At 26.8% G+C, this 11837-nt stretch overlaps 1 protein-coding gene across 2 annotated transcripts in view; it reads left to right on the top strand.

Annotated features, from left to right (window-relative positions):
* The window catches only part of LOC107161411 (uncharacterized), a 256312-nt gene that overhangs the window by 80041 nt on the left and 164434 nt on the right, over positions 1-11837 (top strand). The gene's annotated exons all lie outside the window — the stretch shown is intronic.

The raw sequence follows: 11837 nt of genomic DNA, 5'->3' as shown, positions 1-11837 counted from the left end.
TACATTTTTAGATAAGGGGTTATGTGTTTGAAAATGATATGTTCGAATAAAATGTGTTCGAATGAAATGTGTTCGAAAAAGCATATGTTCGGATGAATTTTTGTTCGAATAGTTAAACTCAGTCTTAATAACAAGCATATTATATTAAAATATTATTTATAAACTGAAAAAAATTATTAAATATATAGGTAAAAACAAGCATATTATATTAAAATATTATTTATTTATTTATTTATTATTTATGTAGTGAAAAAAATTATTAAATGTATAGGTCTATGTATATCGTCAAATAAAATAAACAAATGTATATACGAGTATATTCAAGTTAAAAGTTTAAATTGTACGCAATTCGGTGCGTAAATAATGTTAATTGTTAAATTGTCTTAAATAACCGTCTTTCCCTGGTTAACGGTATAATAGTTGGAATATACTATAGATAATAGATATCTTAATATCTATAATTTCAAAATAATAAATACAAAGTTTTCAAACAAAAATTCATTCGAACAAAAATTCATCCGAACATATGCCTTTTCGAACACATTTTATTCGAACATATCATTTTCGAACACGTAACCCGACACCACATTTTTAAGCAATTTAGAAACATATTTAAGTTATTAAGTTATGAAATTGTAAACGTTTTTCGCCTAACGTTAGTTTAAAAATCTGTGTTAAGATTACGGAGTAGATACTAGATACCTCCAACCGTGATTATGATTTATTGGTATTTAGTTTTGATAACACTCTGTTATGATAATATTGTGATTTGTGAATAGTCTGTTATCGATTAGATACATTGTACTTCTACAGAACTTTAAAATTCAAGTATTATTTTACCAGCAGCTATTGATCTGATAAAATGTACTAGACAAAGTTTAAATGAAATGCGGAGTGATACATTTTGGGTTGATACAATAAAAAATGCTGAATTAATTGCTACTAAAAATGGAATTCCTACAAATCACAGATCTAGCAGATCACTATGTTTCAATAAAAGGCTCAAAGACGACTACTTTACTGAATCATCAATAGGGAATACTTCAAATAACACACTAAATAATTCAGTGAATGAATTAAAAGTATTATTTTATTCAGCAATTGATAGGCAAGTGTTCTGCAGTGTTATTACAGTTTAAATATTTTAAATGAGTTATGATTTGAAAATATGATTAAAATAATTGCTTACCAATGTAACTAGGGACTTATTTTGTTTTTTACTTGTTTTTTACTGATTTATTTGCAGACATGAAATCTCGTAGATATCCTTTAAAAGCTTAAGCTTATATTAATTTTTGCTATTTTATTTAAATTTAATTATTATATCATATTATGAACTAGTATATTATTTTTAGCTGTATTATTTATTTTTCTTCTTGCTTAATAGATATAGCATTAGTTAAAAAAAATATTTGTTTTGTTATTCTTTTTTCGAGCTTTGTAATACACATATTATTTTAACTAAATAATCAAAGGGCCGGTAAAAATTTTGCCCCACCCTAAGAAAAACTGAAATGACGCCCCTGATACATTTATAACATAGATTAAGCTAGTATAGAGAAAAATATTAATCTAACCGAAAACTTGACGATTTAGACGACTAGAAGAATTAAATACTAAAAAGTAATAGTAACTTATCGATTAACAAATAACAATAGGACAAAGTGCCCATAACCATAGAATCTAAAATAAATTAAATATAAATTTTACGTATACGCTCACAAAACGTAACGTTTTATATATTGACTCTGGACTTCTGGAGTTTTTTTTTACAGTTATTTGAATAAAAAGTTATGAAAAACCTTGTGTTGGGTTTTTCAACCTTAGGTATAAATTACAACAATTTTATGAATTTTCAATTTCATAATACCATGCAAATTTTCCCGATTTTAACACGTTTCATAAACAATTGAACTTTAAATTCTTATCAACAAAAATTGTTGTGGCTGATGGACAGATACCGCGTGGGTCAGTGGTGTCACTAGTGTAGGAAGTGGTGGAGGAAAAAAGTTCACAAACAGTTCACGGTATTATGATTTTTTTTATTGTGGTGGATGAAAATACAACCGTCAGAAAATGATCAACACGAAAATCAAAATAGTGATGGGGGGGGGGGGGTGAGGAGCGTGTGTCGTTCAGTGTCAGTCAGAGAACTCACTCTCGACCGGTTCGGAGTCTCAGCGGATCGACCGTTCCAGGCGCGCTTATCGCGCGTCGGTGTCATCCGTCGTCGATTGGCGGTTGAAAAGAGAATTAATTGCGCGGATTTCCGCGCAAAGGCTGTTTGAATTCAAACGGCTATTACGCGAGCCCGCGTCATTGTGACTAACGATTTTTATTTTTATTTTTTTACTACAATAAGCAATTAGTAACACATATAATATACTTTATATTGAATTTTAAAGACTTTTGGATAACTACATTTTTTTATAGACATTTCAAAAAAAAAAAGCGGGTAAGTCGTGAATGTCTCTCTGCTGTACAGTGGGTTGCAAGATGGTCACTGTAATGGATAGAATTAAATTTGAATCCAATGATATTATATCATTGCATACGAAAAACGATTCTGAGCGGAATAGGTTAGGATCTGTCTAAGATATATTATAGATTATTATAAATTTTCAAACCATAGATTTAAAAAGAAAATTTTTATGAATTTTCTAGCTTAAAATAATTTGCAAATATTCGTGGTTTTTACGTATGTTGACAAAGTTAAAATTTGAATGCTTGTAAAAAAAAAATTGTGATTATGTACTTCTTTCAACTATAATTGTAAAAATATTTTAGGAGCCTTGAATTTAATTTTCAAATTTTAGATTTAAAAAGAAAAACTTTTATGAATTTTTATCTAAGATAATTTGAACATTGCCGTAATTTTTACGTATTTGGTCAAAATTTGAACTTTAAATGCTTATAAAAAAAATCATACCTATGTATTTTTAAAAATTTTCACCTGCTATTGTTACAATGTGTTAGTATCCTTGAATTAAATTTTCAAGCTTTTCTACCCAACAAATAGATTTTTATCGATATATTTTATAGAAAAAAAAAACTAAAAAAGTTGAAAAATTAAAATGTCAGGAAACAGCTCAAAACAAATCTAAATAATTTGAATTTTGTATCAAATATAGAAAATACCGATATAAATATTTAGTGAAAATTTCAATTATCTGCGGTCATTTGCTTTTGAGTTACACTAAAATAAGTAAATCGCCAAATGAGAAATTTAGTGAAAATCCAATGTTCTAAAAATTTAATTTTCAAACGCTCATAAAAATGTAATTTGAATTTCTGGTGACTATTTTTTTTGCAATAAAGATTGAAAAACCTAACCTAACCTTTTTAAAATTTTGCACAGTGTAAGTTTAAATTACCTAAAATATCACGGGAGAATAGAAAGACATTAATTTGGATAATTCCAAAAGCAAATTAAATTCGTATTGTATATAAAATATCTAATACAAGTTTTATATTTAAGTTTCTATCGTTATTTTTTTTTTTTTTTTTTATTAAAGCAACAACAACTAAGGTTATTGGCATTCTATCGTTATTGTTAATATGTGAATCTAAACAATTAATTAATTATAATAAATAACCATTTAAACTTCATAGTTCTGTCGTTTTATTTGTACTTATTTACATTCTTTGGGGGACAATCCTAGTAGTATTTTTTTATTTAAAACGAGATAGGTACCTAACCTGCATAATATAAATATCTTGTTTACATAATAGTTTTAGCAGATATAAAATAAAATTTCATTAAAATATGATTTATTCACGTTTTAAAAAATTCTGGTTATGTTTTTAATTTTAGGTGATATACTGATATATTCTGTATATACCTTTCTGTTTAGAATGACATTTTTTTGACAAGTGGACAGTACATTATATTTGTTGGTGAATCGAGATAACTTCTTAGTAAGCATCATCAAACACGGAAATGAGTCAATAAAGATGGTTTTTTTAAAAAGTATTATGCTTTTATAAATTATTGTAATAGAAAATGAATGGATAAGTTATCGAACAGTTAACAACTAGCTTTTACATAAGAATTGTTGTTTTTAATACAATTTTGAACCATGGAGGATAAATAAATATGACATAAATAGCATTTAAAAACATTTTTGTGATTTTTTATGGTTGACATATTTTCAACAAGTATTTTGACATAAAGCAAAAACTTGTTCAAATATAATAGGTATGTAATAATGTTATATGTTTGTTTAACATGACAATTGATTTATTTTAAATCAATAAATTTGAAACAAGATGCCATTAAATTGATTTAGCATTTTATAAAATATTACATCACAAAGTCAATATTTGACGATGTAATTCTAATAGTTCTGTGACACAATTTGAATTTCACATAATTTCTGCATATTGTTTTTATAATGATTTTGATAAATTATTAATAGTTTTATATTACCTTCTATAATCCTAAATCATCCATCGCGTTGCGTTAAATGCGGCGAGGCTCATGAATCAGAAATCTGTACCAAGGATCACTCCAGCCCAGCTAAATGTGTCCACTGTTCCGAAAATCATACGGCCAGCTTCAAGGGGTGCCAGTTCTATCAAACCATTCTAAATCGCTACAAATTAAAGTCTTCAAATTCCAAAAATAATATCACATTTACAAAAAACATATCCTCGAAGTCCCTTCCCATTGACCCCTCTCAATCCATCCCATCATATGCGGCTACTACTTCGGGTTCAAAACCGAACATAAATCCGCAAAACTCTAATTTAAAATTAGCTCTATCAAAATTCCTATCCGATTTAACCTCCATAATTAATTCTTTTCTTTCCGCTATAATAACAAACAATTAATTACGATTATGATATTTACATTTAATATTATTTCTGTTACTATATACACTAATATTCCGTTCTGTTTACTCTTATCTGACATCATTATCTTATTTATCATTATATCATATGCTCATTATTATTAATTACCAATTATTACTTATTGTATATTGTATCACTGTTTCTATCAATATTGTAATTGTTGAACTATAATAGTTATACTGAAAGTTCTTAATAAAAAAAAAAAAATCCTAAATATATATATTTCTTTAATATTACATTAAATGTTTAATGCAATTTAACTATATTTTATGCGGTATTATATACCGTTGTAAAAGGTAAAAAATTGTTAATTAACAAACTAATTTGAGTAATTAAACAACTGCTTATCAAACAATATATTTTTCGATCTTAAAAAGAAGCTTTTGTTCAATGATACCTTTATTTTATCGGTAAACACTCTATCTTTGATTATAAGAACTAAAATTACATTAATTCAAATTTAAAAGTTTAATGTACCTAATTATTTTTTTTGCTTTAAAAAAAAAAAATTATTGTTCTAAAGACTATTAGCATTTCTAGAATATACATTTTGAATTTTTATTATTATATATATATGTGTGTGTGTATATATATACTTTTAAACTTTATTTTAAAACAAACTATTTGAAAATATATATTTATAAACATGGGACATGTGAGAAAAGTAGCCATTCAACAACATTAATTTCAATTACATCATAAAATATACTTTGTAATATTATAGGATGGCAGAACGTTATAGTTCAGAGTCGTTTGTTGTATAGGCAGTTAGTAGGCACTATGATTATTGAATTCAAATTTAACACATCCATTACAGTATACCTAATGTACATCAGCAGCAGTATTGTGTACGTACAATGTACATCTTATCACTTACACCTACCCTACACAAATGTTAAGTATAATATGTTTTCTTATATAATACCTATTTAATATGTAGCATATTGTATTATGTCAATATCATTATACTTGCATTTACAACAGCTTGTTTCTTGTCAAACGTATTACCGACCTACTCGTTTTCATATTCAAATTTCTAGTTTCAAGTTATTGCTATAACTTATAATATTGCACTTACACGCAAATGATATTATTATAAACCCTGCATGGTTTTGTTTAATATAAAAGATATAAACAAGAATTAATATTTGGTTACACAATTTTTTTTCGTGCATAAATGCAGTAACGTATTTTACATGACACAGAAAATAAATAAATGCAATATTATTTCGATCACGTTGTAGATTTTTAACGGAGTTCCGAACTTTTTTGGGCGGTGAAAGCAGTATAAGGCTCATACATGGTTTATTATTATAGATATTATTGGATATTTGTAGTAGAATCATTTAATTTTTCAACGAAAACGTTTAAAAAAAGGATGCTATTTTACTGTTCTCCATTTGATGATCTGAAAGATATTATTATTTGAAAAAATATAAAATATAATAATAGATGATACGATGTGCAAATAATAACTTCATATGTTCTCCATCTTTTCTATCTGTAATCAAAAAAAAATGAAAATAAATATGAAAATTTAACTATTTTCATGATGTTTTATTATAATGTGTACGTATAGGTAATGGTCATATACATCAAACATGATGGATTTCAGTGTTTTTCTTTCTATATTATTTTAACATTAAGTAAAACAGCGGTCCTATATATTTTCGCTTTTGATTAACGAGATTTATTTTCATATCAGAAAAGATGCTGTTGAAGACATCAGGATTTTAAATTAAAGATGATAACAGACTAAAAGAAAAAAACCACACATAAACTTTAATCATTAAGATATTGTTGATTTCAAAACTTATATGATTATTATCATGGATTTATTGTGTTTTATGCAATGCATAAGTATACCTGCTGTCTAATTTATATGTAGTCTGTGTGCTTTGAACTTGCAAAGTAAAAAACAAAAATTAAAATGTTTTCGGTATTGGTAAATAAATATAAAATACATTTCCGTATCGTGTTAATTTAATTAGTATTTTAGATGTATCAACTATTCGTTATTTCTTCGTAAGATAAAATGATGCAAAATGATTGAGTATAACTTTAAATAATATTTTGAAATAAGTTTAAAACAAGCCCAAGATTTCGATTTCTTGAAAATTATTATTCATACATAGGTTTTAAAATAAGGGCATTTGGAAGGCAAAAGCAATCTACCAATGGTTATACTCTTGACGAAAATTTAATGATAAAAATAATCACTATGTGAATCTTGGAAATGTTGTTGGTACATTTGAAAAGATACATTTGGAAAATTAAATACCAGTTCCTGCCATGTTAGGTGAAAGTTTTTCAAACAAAATTCATTAAATATTATCCAAAACGTTAAGAGTACGATAACATTTAATCAAATTAATGGAAAAGCAACTAGTAGGTAACGTTGAAATTTGAATATATTTTTCCGGATTATAGGTATATTTTTAAAAATAACTAACTTTTCCCTTTTTTATTTCTATGCATATTATAATTTATAATATTCATAACTATTCGTGCAAGATTAATGATTGGTACTTTCTAAAATTAATCGGTTTTAACTGTTTAAAGGGAGATACTTATATTTGTAAATTTTAAAGTTTAATACTTCTAATAAAAATACAGGCAATACAGCTTATTTTTAACGCCTTAAAGTAATTTATTTACTTCGTACACTTGAGAATCGCATTTTTTTTTTCACTTTTATGTTAAACTTCTGAAAAATTAAAGATTAGCAGCTTATAAATAACTCGATTGCAGCTATTTTATAATTGTTATGAATTCTGAATTATTTCATAGAAAATTAATAAGTATAGATACTATATATTTTAACCATGTACACGTTGCCTGTAATATTATTTGCCATGTTTTGACTATTTATCCAAAAAACATAGATTAAAATTTCTCTAGCATCGATTTTTACTAATTTACTTATTGACAGTATAGAAAACAACCATTCAATTTTCAACTTTTAATTAGTATAAATTATAAAGGTCTATGCCGTTAATAACCAATACGTTCTGGTCATTGGTGCAATGGATTTATGTAATAGTTTGATATCATAATACTGCAGTTTTAGAATAAAGTTATCACGATGTTTAACTCCGTTTAATCGAAAGTAACAGCTGGTAGATGGAGTCGGTAAATGACTGTGAAATAACGACATTGCATTTTATCATTGCAGGGAAGTCTCCCGTCTCCCCCATATGCTGTCAATTGACCCTTAGGAATACTGAAATGTTTCCGTTGTTTAATTAAAATATGGTTTACAATAAATTATATTTCTGGTAATTGGAAATATTTCCGTTGTAGTAAATAATATTTTCACCTTTTTTTTCAACTAGTTACAGGGAGTTGTAATCATTAAAAGTTTTTAACGTATTTCTTATAGAATGATATCATTGATCATATCAATAATCAGTAACTACAATTTACTTATAATGGAATGATATTTTGAAGCAGTGATTAAAAAAGCTTAAAATAAATATGAACATGTTTAGTGAAGCCAATTATTTTTTTTAAAGAGTAGGTAAGACGTACGTGTAGGTAAGAAATATAAAAATAAAATATCATTAAACATCTTAAACTACCAAGTTGATATTGAATCATGGTAATTATTTTAAATGTAAATACACTTATAATCGTTCATTTTAACAATAATATTTGTAGTAAGAGAAGATTTTCTTTAGATTTCGTAAAATTAACGTTATTACAAATTGGAAGTACCTATTTATAAGCAGTGTGATTGAATACAATATATGTTATCAAAATTTATATGCGCAAAGAAAGGTGATATATTTTATATGACTGATATGTTTACCCAATAACTAATTTTCATTTTATAATCTCCCTAACTATACATTTTTCAAACCCTATGATTTATTTCCCAACAAGATCAGTTATTGACTTTTAATTTACTAACATAATTATTTAAATTTATATTTTTACTTTATTTATTTAAATAATACATTGGAACAACGATATTTCAATATCAAGCACATCATTATTACTAAATATTAATGAATTTCGTCAAATTATCAAAAGAGTAGGTATGCAGAAAAAATATAGAATATTTTGTAATATTATAGTAATAATAATATTCAAGTATCTAATCAACTTCAATCAAAAACATAAATGTATCATTACTCTTAAGACTAAGATAGATTGATAAATTTTTTTAGCTGAAAACTCATCCTTTGAGAATGAACAAATAATGTTGTTTACAACTAAATCTTATGTGCAATATTTAAAATTAAGTGTTTATTGGACTATGGACTTAACTATTTAAACGGTTCCAACACATTATTACAATCGTATAAAATTATCATTCTATGTTATCTATGATATGTTAAAACTAAAAAATTGCCTCTTTTTATACGATTTAATGATTAATACATTTATAGAAAGAATTTTTTATTCGATTTCTTGAAATTCTAAATAATTGTTTAGCTAAGAGATAATTATTATAAGCTTTAAGATTAGATTATTATATGCAGTGAAACCTCTACATACTGGACACTTAGTCGCTTAAATGTCGTCCGTTATTCGGAGGTGTTCACTATATTTAAATATTTAATTTATTTCCAATTATTTTAATCAAACCATTTTAACCAAGTTTCATATAAACTCATAGCATCATACACTGGGGCCTAGTTAACAAACCTATTGTAAAATAATTCAAGCTTTCGAGTATATTCATAATATCATATAATAAGTATTCAACAAGGTACTTTGATCAAGTTTAGTTATTGTACTCATTGTATGGATTGTAAATACTCAATAAATGCTCTTTTAGAATTAAAATAAATTAAATGTACCTATTTACCTATACCTGTTTATTTTAGACCAACTTTCATAACTTTTATACTACGAGATTATTTTGAATCTGTGTTTTAAAGTATTTGATACACTGTCGGGAAAATGTTATATTAGCGCAAAATTGTTGTGTAAAGCAAATTTTTGGTCGGAAAACGGTGTTATCGAGTAAATTATTTCAGGAAAGTCAACTGATTTCGAAACATTGATATTGTTCTTAGAACGTATTCTTTATAGATACTTATCCATAAAAAAACTATTTCAGAGATATTTCAACTTTATTTTTGTGACTATTACAATAAAATAATGTTAGACTGACGTTAAGAAAATATAACGACATCACGCGTGATGTGGTTGGTAACAATATAATTACAATATTTTCCATCAGATGAAAATACTTGTGCTATAGTACACGCCTTTTACTGCTATATCAAACTAACTTTTAAAATATATAATCCATATGGGAGGTATTCGGTCGGCCGTCAACGAAATCGCACGCGGGAACGGTTTTTTATTCACACAGCCAAAATTCCAAACCGAACCGGAAATAACTCCATATATTAGGTAAGTACCTATTACAAATAGCGAAATGGATGAACAGTAATCGGTTCGGAAATACGGGGCCAAGGCATAACGTCACACGATCTGCTGCGGAGTGTGCTCGTACCAATGTGCAACGCGTCAGTGATGTGTGTTCAGCCGGTCGGATTCACTACAGTACATGGCATAGCACTTATCGACAAAGAGCACCGGGTGAATAGGGAACCAAAAGCTCAAAGAGAATCTCCGGAATCACTCACCCGCCAATCGCAACAGTTTTGTATAATAGTACCTACCAACGAGTATAAATTGTCTGTTTTCACCAAAAAAGATTAAAATCGGTCATTATTGATAAAACTTTTGTGTTCAGTAGACGTTATTAGAATGATAGGTATAAATACAAACAATATCTATGATTCGCATAGAAAATGATTCGAGTTGCCAAAACCCTGAGTTAGACCAAATATTTAAGACTTAATTTCAAATCAAATTTTAGAGATGGGGTCATATTAAAAAATAAAGAACAATTATCAGAAATACCAGTATTATATGAGGTGATTTTTATTTTTTACAAATCATTAACAATTTCCCTTAATTTAGAAACAACCAATCATAATATGTTTAGGTACTCGTATTTATACTGCAAACGAAGTACAATTATATATAACTATGCTTGTTATTATAAAGGTTATAACCGAACTCTGGGTGTTCGGTTCGGATCGAAAATCGAACTGGGAACTCCAAATAATCGAACCGAACCAAATACCTAATAGTTTGGTTCGATAATCAAACCAGAGAAATAAATATTACATTTTATTGCATTTTAAATAAAATAATAAAATACTATTCAATTTTGACTGTTTTAATGTACGGTTCGAGTTCGATGAAATATTTGAAGAGTTCGATTAAGTTCGGGTTCGATTAAAATGTGTAGGTTCGGATCTGTTCGAGTTCATTAATTTAAAGAAAAGATCGGTTCAGGTTATGTTTGACCTTAAATATTATGGTTCATAACATAGGTATCTTGTTAGAAAACAAAATATTCATCATTAATTATTATAAAATTACATTTTTTAAATTGTTTCACCTTTACAAAGCTAAATATTTGAAAAATGTTATGATTGAATATAGTTTTGGTTCTGCATAACTGAGTTAAAAAATCTCTAATGGAGATTAAGATGTGGTAAATCCGCGGGAATTCATCACGGGAAGTTTTGGACATAGCTATCAAACAACAAATTAAATACACATTTTGAATCATATAAAGTTAGTATTTTTAACGGGCAACGAAGTGCACGGGAATCAGCTAGTATATATAATATAATGATAAAAACATTTTTAAATAAGAATTTTGATATTTAAATTAAATGTTAATCGTTTTGATTAATATAGCAGTTTTCTGTAAAATATTAAAATATAATATTACCTATATTTTTTTGATTTAATTTTGAGTGATAAAATCTATGAAAAAAAATTATCTATGTTAAGTATATTGGATTAATTACAGGATGAAAGATGTTGTACAATGCATGGACACCCATTGGGGGGAAAGATTGGGCACTTGCCCCCTGGACAAAAAATAATATGAATGGGTTGTGTATGATGAACCTTCATCGTGAAAGAGTGAACATAAACAA

This window comes from Diuraphis noxia, unplaced genomic scaffold (assembly GCF_037042655.1).
Source record: "Diuraphis noxia isolate RWA-SAM2 unplaced genomic scaffold, SU_Dnox_SAM2 contig0002, whole genome shotgun sequence".
NCBI classification, from domain to species: domain Eukaryota; kingdom Metazoa; phylum Arthropoda; class Insecta; order Hemiptera; family Aphididae; genus Diuraphis; species Diuraphis noxia.
This window is presented reverse-complemented; position numbering and strand designations above follow the sequence as displayed.